The 11977-nt window shown below is 47.8% G+C and overlaps 2 protein-coding genes across 7 annotated transcripts in view; both read left to right on the top strand.

Annotated features, from left to right (window-relative positions):
• The first annotated feature begins 1325 nt into the window (after positions 1-1325).
• The window catches only part of LOC146982592 (C-reactive protein-like), a 468648-nt gene continuing 457996 nt past the window's right edge, over positions 1326-11977 (top strand). The window contains exon 1 of the mRNA XM_085783649.1: positions 1326-1334. The gene's annotated coding sequence lies outside the window, so the exon portion shown is untranslated. The remainder of the gene's footprint in view (positions 1335-11977) is intronic.
• The window catches only part of LOC146982597 (RNA binding protein fox-1 homolog 3-like), a 248542-nt gene continuing 245956 nt past the window's right edge, over positions 9392-11977 (top strand). The window contains exons 1-2 of one of the 6 annotated variants that reach the window (XM_085783637.1): positions 9392-9535; positions 9910-9972. The gene's annotated coding sequence lies outside the window, so the exon portion shown is untranslated. Of the gene's footprint in view, positions 9536-9708; positions 9973-11977 lie in introns of those variants that run through there. The other 5 variants (XM_085783638.1, XM_085783641.1, XM_085783645.1 and 2 more) reach the window with 5 other exon arrangements.

Here is an 11977-nt window from a genome sequence, read left to right as displayed (position 1 = left end):
TCTGCTGCGGGAGTGAAGACCATTCATCCCACGCAGTTTTTTAAACATCCATTATAAAAAAAATAAATTGCATGTTGCACCTAGTTTTATAAAATACTCACAGTGTCTGTAAATGCAGCCCTGCATGTTTGTTTCCTCAGCAGCACATCAGAGACACATTAGGGCTGTGGACACGGACACGCGCCCGTCGGTGGTTCTCTTTAATCCTGAAGTTTTCTGCCTCCCGCCTGTGCTTATTCTTAACATCCCAGAAGCAGCACGCCAGTGGCCCGGGTGTGTGAGAGTGGGTGTATTTGCGTGCCTGTGTGTACAGATGAGTATTAGTGACGTTATCTGTCATGCAGACAGGCAGCCCGCTGTCGGCTTGATTACCGCTGGCCAGCCAAACGCTTGACCCGCGAGCGGTCGAGGCCCCGGCGGTGGCAGCGGTGGGAGCATTATCCACCTCCACCCCTGCCTGTGTATAATGGCCGCACCGTGTGATCGATGGCCTGTGTACCTGTGGAGCCCAGCAGCTACAAAGCCAGACACACACTCATACACACACACACACATATACACACACACTCTCACAACCAACTGGCTCCCATAAAGGCCAGGAGACACACAGCACTCCTCAGGAAACACCTCGAAGTCACACCCTGACACATGGATCCATTATACAGGCTTGACTAGATGTATGGTATATTCATCATCTTGTCCAAATACACTGCAGTCTCACTGCTGAATTGCCTGAATGCCAAATTGTTCACCTTTGTAACAGATGCTTCATGCATTTTTTATGTATTTTTTCTTTCTTTCTTTTTTTGCAGTTTCGGAAAATATTGACAAACGTTTTTTGCGTAAACAAACAGTGTGTAGGGATTATATAGACAGAACCCCGGCGTTTTCAAACTTTCCTGTTGGACACAAAGTCCCGGCCTGATGTGTGATTGTGTTATAGATGCCCAACTAGACGTATAGCACATACTCGTTGAATTGCTCAAACACCAAATTGTTTGCCTGTATATCAGTTGTTTAGGCAGTTGTTGCTTGAAAACAATGAAGGAAGCGTCTGTGTTCCTTGTAGTTAAACTTACCTGACCTTACCTGTTTTTCAGTCTTGAACACTGGTATTCTATATTATTCAAATGTCACAGTGTTTAATTATTTAATGTCCCCTGTTGTCATATATTATATTTTCTTTCTCAACACACTGTGTTGTCAATGGCAAATTGTCTCACTTCCCATGTGGCTAAAGCGAGTTTTTCACTTGTCCAACAGTTACCTACAGTAATGTATTTTTTTTCCCTTTGCTGTAGACAAATATTGACAGAAACCTTCACAGCAGCAGAATGTACAGATGTATATCACCAAACATCCTTGTTGTACTGTGAAGAAACAGGCCTCAATTACCTCAGTGGAATATAATGTAGCAGAGGAACTAAAACTAAAAGTTGCCATTTAACACACGGCTGACCCACATGCTGAGGACATTTCCTCCTCTTTTACTGTCATTTGTGTTGCTCCTCATATGAAGGGAGGTTCTGGGGACACTGCTGTATCACCTGATCACACATACACCGACAGTAAGAATCTCCACACACACACACCTGTGTTCCCGGGAAGCGTCCTGTTCCTTTCCGACTCCTCCATAAACAAAATCCCCGCTCCTCCAGCTTGATCTTTTCAAAACTCTTACGTTTGTCCTTTGGAGAGCCAAGGTTACCATGTCCATCGCTCTCCCTCCCGCCGCAGCAGAGATCTGTCAACAAACTTCTGAAGACTTTCTCACTTGGCAAACTTAAAGAGGAGCGGGGGGTTGTCCCAGGAGGTAATCAAGCTCCTTCTCTCCCGCAACTAGTATCTTTAAACAGAATAGATAAAGGAGGAGCGGGTCATGCCGGAGAGCTCAGGTACTCGGCAGGAAAAGTTCAGTGTATTGATGTGCTGCAAAGGGCTGCCGCTGCACAGAGAGAGGAGCCCGTCAGACCGCAGGCTTGATACCTGCACAGGTAGCCCAAAGGGAGCCGGGTTAGTGCCCAGAGAAATTGACTTACTGAAAAAAAGATTACTCCCTCTTTCTTTCTTTTTTTTTTCCCTCGCTCCTTCTTACCCACATGAACCTTCTTTCACGATCAACTTTTGTGGAACAGAGAGAGAAGAAGGAGAAGAAAAAAAACATGGATAAATGACTGTCTTCTTCACTGGAGACTAATGATCCACTGGTGTCTTTCAGTCTTGGCACTGAAAGTGGAGAAGAGCTTTGATGATGGAGGATTGCGGCTGACAGATAAAAGCTGGATGCCCCCCCCGAGATGCTCCCCATCTCTCATACTACTTAGTTATGTGTGCCACTGTTATTGCTATGGTAACCCATTGTTATTTTATTTCATCTTTGCCACGAAAGTTCAAGCTGAAGGCAGAGGGAGAGACGGTTTGAATCGAGGCTGCCTTCTCTGTTAAATCTGCCTTTGTCTCCATTCGGATCTTTTTCCGTCTCCGTCCGTTCATCGTCGCACAAAACGCGCTTTTGCAACGCGATGGCACGATGTCATTGAACGGCGTCTTTCTTTTATTTTCTATAAATGCTTTCTATGTGTTTCTACAGCATGAGCTCTCCCTTTTGTTCGTCTTCCTATCCAGGTCGTTGGGTAAACACTTGTGTTTCTCTTACATATTTCTTATATCAGACATCCAGTGACACAATTATACAATGAAAGGTCACAGTATTGAGCGCTACATGTATAAAACTCACTGATCTTTGTATTCCCTGCACCAACTTGCTTACTTTTCTCTCCACTTGACTTCGTCCTCAATAAAACCGTTGCCGCTCTAAAGAGAGCTTTGTGTGAATGTAGTTGCGTTATTTAGTTAATTGTTATTCTGAGCGCTACTATTAAAAGGTAGACAGAACTTGTACTCCCAGAGAAAATGTTTTTTTTTTAACAACCCTAACCCTTTTTCCCTCTCCTTCCCTACTCCTCACTTTTTCATCCAAGCACAATTTGATTTGACTTGATTTGATTTGAGCCCTGCCACTTTCAGTTTGAATAAGGTAACCAAGAGTTATTTGCTAGGAGAGACAAGGGGCCTCGGCGGCCGGGGAGGTTTGATGAATTTTCACACTGCTTAAAAATTCTAACTTTGCTTTATTCAAATGTAACACATGACTACAAAGACCTGGTGTTTGATGAGCTGTATGAGATGTAAATGTCGAATGGAGCCTCTCCACTTATCTGCCCCGTCGAGGAAGGTGCCCAGCATCGTAATCATCTGATCTGAATGGATTCAAAGTGTGCTCCTTGATGTGAATGGGTGCTGCTCTATTGCTTTGACGCGGAGGGTGGGTAGGGGGGGAATAGAGGGGAGGTTGGGTGTGCAGGGGTAGGGGGAGCGGAGGGGGGGCACCGTGCAGTAACATTCCCCCAGGGCTCAGTGGATCAGATGGAGCAGGCTGGGAAATGTGTGCTGCAGCTTCTCGGGGATCTCAGATGTGGAGCACAGTTACTTTTCCGGGCGTCCATTTCTCCTCCAGGAGGAACACTTCAAATCCCAGCCTCCCACCTCAGTCACGCTACATTTGCACCTGATTTTACCAGTGTCCTCCCCTCCACCCCCCCACAAAAAAAAAAAAATTCAACTTTGTTCATGTTCCTTTTCCTGCACAATCTCATTTACACAATCATTCATTTCCCCTTTCATCTCGTGAATCGTGTTTTAACCTTTGCACTCCTCATTGTCGGCTGCCTGAAGCACAATCCAGTCATTTGAAATGACTCCACTTCTCCACTATGTATGGGAAGGCCACTTGGGATGAGAGTGCCAGCTCAATGTCTGAGATGTAAATGTATGTAAATATGACACATCCTGTGTACGACTCCATGTCTGACTGGTGCAGCTGTAGCAGGGAACCACATCAACTCCTTTCATTGTGTCTACAAAGTGCCCCCGTGTCTCTGTGCAGCCACTCCACAGCAGTGTTCAGGGGTGATGTGAGGTTGGCGGGTATTTACACAAATCTCAATTGGTTGAATGAAAAAAAGGAGAGATAAAATAATAAAATATCAGAGCTTAGATTTGAGCAATTAAATAGCAGATGTTTAGTAACACAGCAGATGTTTTCCTATCGTCAGCGGTGAGGCTACATGCCCGTACAGTAGCTAATGTGTGAGCTCATGGATAAGTGCACGTCTACCTCTGCACATGGACGGCCATGCATGTATTTGGGTTAAAGTAGAGAGAGAGAGGGGGGGCTCTAAGCTCAAACAGTATGTGCATGTGTGGATGTGTGTGCATGAGCATGCATAGTTTGCACAGACACACATTTGTATTTCTTGGTGTGTATTTGTGTGTGTGAGCCCTAAACCGAGCTGCTCACTGCCTGCCTGTCTCTGGTCTCCCCCCCCAGAGGGTCATTCAGCCCCTCTCCCAGCTTCTAATCCCGTCTGTCCGGGGGAGATAGAGGGGAGCGGACGGCTGCGGCGCACCCGGGGCGCCGCAAACACAATCACCAGCCTTTCACAGACACTTAACGGGGCTTTGCGCTTGTTCAACAAGGCAAAACGCGGCAGGAGGGATCAATTTAATACAAGGCCTGACTCAAATGGAAAGAGGGTAAATAAATAAGCAATGACAGCGAGGACTGTTGCACAATTTGTGTAGTGGCTGTCCACTTTTTCTCAGTCTCTCCTCTGTTGCCTTCTTGCCGTAGCACCTATATGATTCCATTTCCTCCCTCTGCGGCATATGGGGACGAGCTGGAGAAGAGCAACCCCGGCTCCTCGCTCTCATCAGGGTGTGTTATTTTAATAAATCACTTCTGCCATTGCTTGGTACATTAATTCCCCGGGCCCAGAGGGCTATGTTGCCACTAGCAGCGATCTGCATGAGGCGCTAAATGATGTGGGGGATCCCCCGGTGAGAGAACAGAGGCTCTCTGAATCTTCCCTCCACCTCAGCCTTGTCGGTTTGGCTCTCACCCTGGGCTGGCCCGGCTCTCAGCAGACATCATAATCAGAGGAGAGCCAAGGCCTCATCGCGTTGCACATACCAATGAGACGCACATATAGCCAGGAGGGAAGTCACCTGACACCTCGCTCTGCAGACACAAGCCCCCCTCACGTGGCTTCATTAAGCTTCTTCACTCTGGGGGCTTTTCATTGCGTATGGTTGGTAACTATATGCGCGTGTGCGGCATGCAGCCTTTTCTAAACGGAGTTTTGAAGCCGCGTGTACTCGCTTGGGGGACTTGTTCCTTTTTTACGCGTATAATCCAAAGACAATAAGTCTCACAGCAGTTTAAACCCGCGTCCTCCTTAACCTCTCGGTTTGCAGAAATCGTCCACTTGTCAAATGAAATTCCATCACGTCGTCGCGCAACGGAGACAATCACGTGTCTGCAGGCGGCGTTGTGCATAAACAGTACGTAGCCGTGGCTGTTTTACATGGCTGCTTGATTGAATCCAGCACAGTGTGACTGCACAGAGGCAGGTGTGAGGAGGAACAGCCGCCAAAGTGGTAACACCGGTTGATGAGGGTGATGTGAATGTATTTCTCCACTGGGGGTTTCCAGACACTCCCCCCCCCTCCCCTTCCAACATCTTGACGCATCATGGCAGCTTTTTTTTTGTTTTCTTTTTTCCTTTATACATCATAACTCCTTAGACAGAGGTGAGGTTGCCATTGGTATGCACAGACAACACCGGCAGATTCACCACCCAGAATACCGCTGGGAGATTATACCCTTCCCGCTCCACGCAGCAGGGATTCGGCCATCGTAAATAGAGCACTTGGGAGTGAGCGGTGTGCCTGGAATGACAGAGGACCGCAGCCAGCCAGACGCAGAGCACAAACTCAAGGACTGCCGCAAATACCTTAATCTCTCATGCTTTCGGTTGCAGTTTTTAGCTTCTCCTATGGGAACTCAGAAATTGTCGTCCTGGAGATCCATCTGGCTGATTGTCAGTGTGCGGTGGGCAGCCGTTGGGGCATGCAGGACATGAGCTACAAACAAAATCTGTCGGACTTCAGGAAAGAAATATCACTCGGGATGGCAGAAAGAAAATGACTTCAATTCTGAGTTCACCCTGTTGAATCATCTTTATGTTTTAGAGTTCAGCCCTAATCACACTTCACAAGCGAGAGAACTGGCTCCATTTATTTGCTTTTTTTTCCTCAAACATTAAATTAGTTTATTGGTGAATTATTCATTATGTTTACATCAAATCTTCCAAGGAGTAGAGCAACAGTTGTGGCAGTAGTTCAGCGTGCAGATCAAATCATAAATTAATAGCAGGAGTTCTTCTTAAAGGCTTATGTAGTATCAGATTCAAGAAAGAGAAAAAAAACTGAATGGCAGCAAGAGAGAAAGAAAGTGCGAGAGAGGGGTAATTTCAACAAGTCTAATGACTTGCTGTTGCTATGGTGTGCAATGACACACAGTGGAAACCACAATGCAGCACAGTCAAAGTCTAGATTAGAGGTAGTTTAACAATCCCAGCTACCTATCATGGTATTAATGGGTAAATAATGTGAGTAGATACCCAAATGTGTTTTTTAAGAAGTTACTTTACAAGCTTAATTAAAATGTTTCATGGTCATTTTCAATTTCCATCATCAAGTGTTACCAGTGTCTTTTTTTTTTTTTGCACATACCAATTTCCATTTGTCTTACTTGGGCTTACCCCTGACCCATTAAAACTGCATCTGTGCATTTGACTTAATATGGGCACGGAGGGCTGTCTTAATTAATAAGCAGGCATCCACCAAACTAATCTGCCTGTGTTGTGAAGTCTGTCCTTTCCATTAAGTGGGACTCACATTATCTCCTAATCAAATTAGTCACTTAATTGTGGCCCTCCCTTGATGGATCCCATGAAAAAAGGAGCGCAGTGTTTGCTGGAGGGGGATGTGTGAAGATGGAACACGGCTGTTTCATTATGATATGAATTTTTTAATAACCAAAGCGTTCGCTGTCATCTCCTTGCTTTGAACCTTTGCAAAGGGTGAAGTTAAATTTGACATTTTAAACACTCGCAGTGTTGAGTGTCTCACTGGTGTGTTGGGGGCTAAGTACCTAGCCCATGGCCACTACCCAATTGCCCAACAGGGGATTGACCCCTGTCATCCGCTGATCACTAGCCTGCTTTCTTAATCACTTCCCCACACCGCCCGCTGCACTACCTGATCTTAGTCAATACATTAGCTCCCTCAGCCCTGATGGAAGCGCCGTTTACTGAGTCATGATTAAGGAGGGAGACCTTACGTGACCACAGATGCTGCTCTGTCCGTCGTCGGCTCGCGGGCAGCTCACGTTTTTAAGGGGGGAGGTGCAAAGGGCTATCTCTACGGCGTTGGTTGGTGCGGCTGCGGTTTCACCGTCGTCCGTTGAGGGCGGGTGGATGGGTGGGTTGGGATCCGTGGGGGGAACCCCAGGCCATCTGATGAATGGCGACATGTGTGGTCGTTTGTCCCGCTGATGGAGTTTTATCCCCTGCCCTTTCAGAGCAGCCAGACAATAAAGAGAGCCACAGCCAAGCGTGACAGGTTAACCTAACAGTAATAGAATACTCTTAATAGTCTGGCCTGAGCCAAAGTCGGCGGCGGGGCCAGCCAAATCGCCAGGCCACCTCGGTTGGCGTTGAGAGTGCGAGGGGAAGGGGGGTGGGGAGGGGGGGATGCGACACCGGCGCTCTTTGCTGTTGTCAGACAGGGGAGCAAGGACAAAGAGGGCAGCTTGATGGCTTAATGGGTGGTTTGATGGCTTCATAGGGTGAAATTGAAGTTGGTGAGGGCAACCAAACAGATGAAACAGTGCAGAGGAGGCGTTATACCAAGTGGAAATTAGCCGTATATAAGCATGACGTCAGCCCAAACGGTATATATTTATATATATTTTATAGGAATCCTTGAGCTTAAAGCGAGGTGGCATTGCCTCTCTGCCTCGCCTTGGTATTGGTGGTGGGAGGGGGAGGGGGGTGGTGATTTATGGCGGATGCTATGACACTGTGGTAATGCCTATACAGAAGGTAGAAAATAAACACGATCAAACTGAGCAAACAGTCAGAAGAGATTTAGATGATGTTGTCATGACGTTGACGTGAACGTGTCTGTTTTCTGGCAGATAATCCTCACAAAGAGAGAATCCTCCGGGCTACACGCACCCGCGCAGGCAACGCTTCTGTCGGTGTTTGTTTCTGTAGCACCTCTGCTTGCAGTTTGTCATGTCTGACTCGGGCTTTAATTAGGCCTGCGAATTGAAGCGGGCGGCGGTAGCGGCGGCGGCGGCGGCAGGGCTGGGAGCCCTCTGTCCACACAGCTCAGCCGTCCTCCACGGCGTCTCCTCGGAGGACCTCTCTGCTCTGTGTGGTTAAGATAATAGAAGCTCGCTCAGAAGATGTTAATTGAGGGGAGATAAAGTGCAGTAGTGGCTGGAGGGATGCAATGTGCGGGGGTGGAGGGGAAGGAAGGGAAGGGGAGGGCTACCTGATTAGAGGCTGAGGTGTTTGACTTACAGCTCTCGCTCTCTCTCCCTTTTTTTTGTGGTGATATATGTTCTGCTAGATTTTCAAAAAGGAAGAATGAAAATACAGGAGCAGCATGCATCAAAAAGCCGGGGCCTTAAAAGACAGTTATTAAAGTTTCTCCTCAATCATTTGTGTTGTTCAGCGCTGTGCCGTGCCATGCTGTGCTAGCCTTGCAAGACCCGATAAGGCCAGGAGGATTAATATATTTTACCTCTCGGTAGCTGCTGGAGCGGAAGGCGCTGTCAGGCTCGAGCAAGGTGGAGGTGATAGTCAGGTTTTGTGGAGCTTTTTTTTTGGGGTGTGGGTGCTATACAGTACAGAAAGAGGAGGCGAAGCCGCGGCAACGGCCAGGTAGAGGGGCGGAAGGCAGAGTCGTCCGTGGGCTGAAGGAGAGTGAGAGAGAGAGGAAGTAGGAGACAGAAGTGATCTGACCGAAACAGCTGAAGTGACAGAAGCTACATTAATAGTGGCATATGTCTGGAGCACGGAGAAAGTAAAAGAGAGAGAAAACAGACCCTCCATCAGCCCAGGAGAGGACAGAGGGAACGAGAAAGAAGAGGAAGGAGGGAGGAGGAGGAGGATGGAGGACGGAGGACGGAGGATGGAGGAGGGTATGGGGGGAGAAGAAGAAAAAAAAGAGGCAGAAAACAGTGCCAGCAGCCTCTATAATTGCCTCAATGCCACTGGGATTGCTTTCATTCAATTGAAGCGTTCTCTTTCTCTGTACATTTTCGAGGTGGAGCTGGAGGTGAGGATGGAGGGAGGGGGTGGAGTTGGGCTGGGTGGTGGCGTGGGCGGGTTGGCGGGCGGGCGGGAGATCCGACGGTGCCCTCCCCTCTTTCAGTAACACACAGCGATGAGGGCGATAGCTTCCACTGTAAGCGGCTGAATCTCTGGCATTGGTGTGAGCAATACGGAGAGAGAGAGAGAGAGAGAGAGAGAGGGAGAGTGAGGTAGCGATAAGGAGGTAGGTGGACTGCAGATCAGACCTGTCAGATGTGGTTGCGCACCCAAGTGCAACCCCACATGTGAGTGTGTGAGTGTGTGTGTGTGTGTTTTATATTTCCCAAAGACAACCACCAACCCCCCTTCACCTCCCACATAACAACACACACACACACACACCATCACTGCCCAAACACACACACACACACACATTACACATTCCCTGAGAAATCCTTTATTTCTTTATTTGGGCTCCTGTTGGTGCTTTGCATTAGATGCTCCGTTCCCTCCTCCCTCCTCTTCTTCCTCTTCTTCTTCTTCTTCTTCTTCTCCTCCTCCTCCTTGTCCTGCTCTTCTCTCCTCCTCCTCCTCCTCCTCCTCCTCCTCTCCCCTCTCTCTTTGCCGCTCTCACAGCCTAGTTTTCTTTTTTTTTCCCTCTTCAATCTTGTGCGTGCAGGTTGTATCTGACGGAGGGACCGGTGCCGCGCTCCCATCCCTGCGCTCCTTCAACAACAACACTGTGAGTATTCTCATGCTAATTTGGCTTCTCCAGCCTTCCCAATGTCGGTTTGTCTCTCTCTCTCCCCCCCTCTCTCTTTCTCTTTCTCTCTCTCTCTCTCTCTCCCTCTCCTTTTTTTAAATTCTTTTCCTCTTTTATGTTTCCATCCGCCGCACCGAACGCAGCAGCGGCAGCAGCAGCAGCGCGGGAAGGCAGGAGGGGAAAAGAAGTGGAGACAAAAAGGATTGAGAGAAGATGCACAGAAATAGAGGGGAGGAGAGGGGAAAGGGAAGAGGGGAGGGGAGAAAGAGAGAAAGACAAGGGGGGAACGGAGATTCCTGCTGCCGCTGCTTGCTGCCGCTGCCGCTGCTGCATGCGAGCAGCCCGCTCTGCTTTCGGAGGTGTTTCTCTTGGAGGATGGTGGAATTGCCGAAGGGATGAAGGAAGGGGGCGGGTCTTGGTTTTGTGAGTAGATAGTTGTGCGAGAATGATAGGGGATGTTGTTGACAAGCACAGAGTGGCTCATCAGACAGCTGGGCAGCTGGAACCAAGGTTTTCTCTGTTGACTAAACTTCTGATTCATCCATCACTTTCCATATTTACACACACAGAGGGACCTGTCCTCTGTCTCCGCTGCTTCTTTCTGCACTCACGTTGCTCTTATTGTGTTATTTTGGATGGAGGACTTCTTCTGTCATGCAGTCATTTCTCATTATGATGTGAGATGTGTGCTGTGTGGTGTGTGTGGTGTGTGCGGACGGCAGATGAATCATAGATGTGTGATGTTTGTCCTGCTGCATACCTTCAGCTAAATGTGAAGAGCATGTGTGTGTTTTGGTTTGCATGCAAATGTGTGTGTGTGTCATTCATAACATGCTTCTTCATTTTAATGAGCAGCTGCACAAATGAGCTTTTTTCCCATTCAGCATTTGTGTGTGCATCAATAATTGTGAAAGAGTTTGTGTTGGTTGAGTGTTACCACAGAAGTATGGGTCATAAGAGTGGACTTATTATGCATACCTATATATATACATCATAGTGTGTATTTGTATGAGTGTGCATACTGTATGTGTGTGTGTGTGTGTGTGGAGGTCAGTAAGTCAGTGTCCATTCCCACACGCTGCCCTTTGATCAAAGGGCCACATTTAGTCCGCCCACAGCATGTGTCTGAGCCATATGAAGAGTGGGTGTACTGTGTGTGTGTGTGTGTGTGTGTGTGGGCGGGCACTGAGATGAATAGGCCTTGTGCCCTCACTGCAACGCCATGGCTAATGGGCACACAGGTCAGCAGGGGTGGACACGCATCCGGCTGTGAGGATATGTCACCGAGACCAAAACCTCTCTCAGGCCTTCGGCGGGAGTCACAAAAACACAAATCTTTTGCAAGAAGAAATAAAAAAAAAAATTAAAAAAAAAAAAAAAGCATATTGGGCCAACAAAACGTTCGCAACACACTTTGGCAGATTCATTTGGCTGAGTAAAAGGGATTGATCTGAGCGTGGCAATTAGGCAAATTTCAGAACTAAGCATCTGGCGAGGCGAGAACGCTTCGCCTGGCAGAGGATTACCATTTTAGTTCCATTTTGAGACGACGCAGCCCAGAATGTGTTATTTCACAGCACTCGAGCAGCATGGCGGCTCAGGCAAAACCAGCACATGAGGGATCTGTGTGCAGCGTTTACGTTATGTATGTATGTTGATTTCCGTGACCCGCTAAGTAAGAGCGCTGCTTTGATTAATGATGATTAGGTCTAATATGTGTGTTCGTAGCCGTGGCGGCCGACCTCCCTTTCCCTGGCCTTTATGAAAATGAATCGTCAGAAGCAAAATGCCTGGGATGATAGCAGCCTGCCGATGAGCTTGCTTTCTAAAGTAGGCTGATATAAATGAGAACCATTCCCCCAATTACGGAAGATTAGGTTACCCTCCACCAATCTGAATCCTTAAATCCCTTCTGTTTTTACAGCTCTGTCTGCCGAATGTAATTCAGCCCTGAGACCTGGGCAGAATAGCAATAAAAGAAGGT

This window comes from Trachurus japonicus, chromosome 8 (assembly GCF_045865225.1).
Source record: "Trachurus japonicus isolate A0001 chromosome 8, Traja_1.0".
NCBI lineage: Eukaryota > Metazoa > Chordata > Actinopteri > Carangiformes > Carangidae > Trachurus > Trachurus japonicus.
Note: the sequence above shows the minus strand (reverse complement) of the source record. Positions and strands in the feature narration are given on the sequence as shown.